Source organism: Gavialis gangeticus, unplaced genomic scaffold, assembly GCF_001723915.1.
Source record: "Gavialis gangeticus isolate Ggan-Ray unplaced genomic scaffold, GavGan_comp1, whole genome shotgun sequence".
Classification (NCBI taxonomy): domain Eukaryota; kingdom Metazoa; phylum Chordata; order Crocodylia; family Gavialidae; genus Gavialis; species Gavialis gangeticus.
Genome location: NW_017729031.1, coordinates 63134006 through 63134843, shown reverse-complemented (window position 1 = coordinate 63134843; position 838 = coordinate 63134006). Strand labels below are relative to the sequence as shown.

Genomic DNA, 838 nt, shown 5'->3' with positions numbered 1-838 from the left:
ATCCACCTCTGAGCAGCGTGCTCTGCGTGTGCATGCACTGCTCCAGTTTTTTTGACCCCTGGAAAAAAAGCGGAGCAGTACACTCACTGATAGCCTTCCCTTGCAGCTCAGAGAACATCTGAATGTGTAGGATATGGAGCTGCAGATGTCTTTGCAATGCCACATACCGCATGGCCACTCTTGTCTGAACACAGCCAAGAAGTGTTGTAATGCTAAGCCTCTATGAGATAATTTTAGGGAAGCAAATTTTTTATTATGTATTTCAGTTTAGTGAAGTTGTATCTTACTTAAAAAGCAAGAAATGTAAATATATATCTATACAATAGCCTAGAAATCAGGCTTTGCAAGAGCATAGCAGAACTGCAACATTGAAAGTTATAACTTAGAAGTTACTTTATTTTTTTCATAAATTTTAAATTCAATTAAAGACGTGTTCCTGTGCCTGCTGATCATTAAGCCCTACATTTTATAACAGGTATGAAACTTCCATGATGCTTTTTTCATCAGTATTCTCAAAGTAGGTCTCTGTGGATTTTGTTAGACTTACAATAGAGCAGCACTCTAATCACATTACTGGCTAGGGACAGAAATTACACATAAACCCGCGGCCGCTGCCATCATGGACACGAGCTGCATGCAGCCCATCAAGCTCGCCCGGGTGACCAAGGTGCTGGGCCGGACCGGCTTGCAGAGGCAGTGTACACAGGTTTGCGTTGAATTCATGGACAACACCAGCCAATCCATTATCCAGAGTGTGCAAAGACCCGTCCGTGAGGGGGATGTCCTAACGCTGCTGGAATCTAAACGTGAAGCAAGGAGGTTGCATTAATCAGCCTGA

At 43.2% G+C, this 838-nt stretch overlaps 1 pseudogene; it reads left to right on the top strand.

The window, feature by feature from the left end:
* The first annotated feature begins 604 nt into the window (after nt 1-604).
* Nucleotides 605-829, top strand: LOC109301744 (annotated as a pseudogene).
* Nucleotides 830-838: the final 9 nt, after the last annotated feature.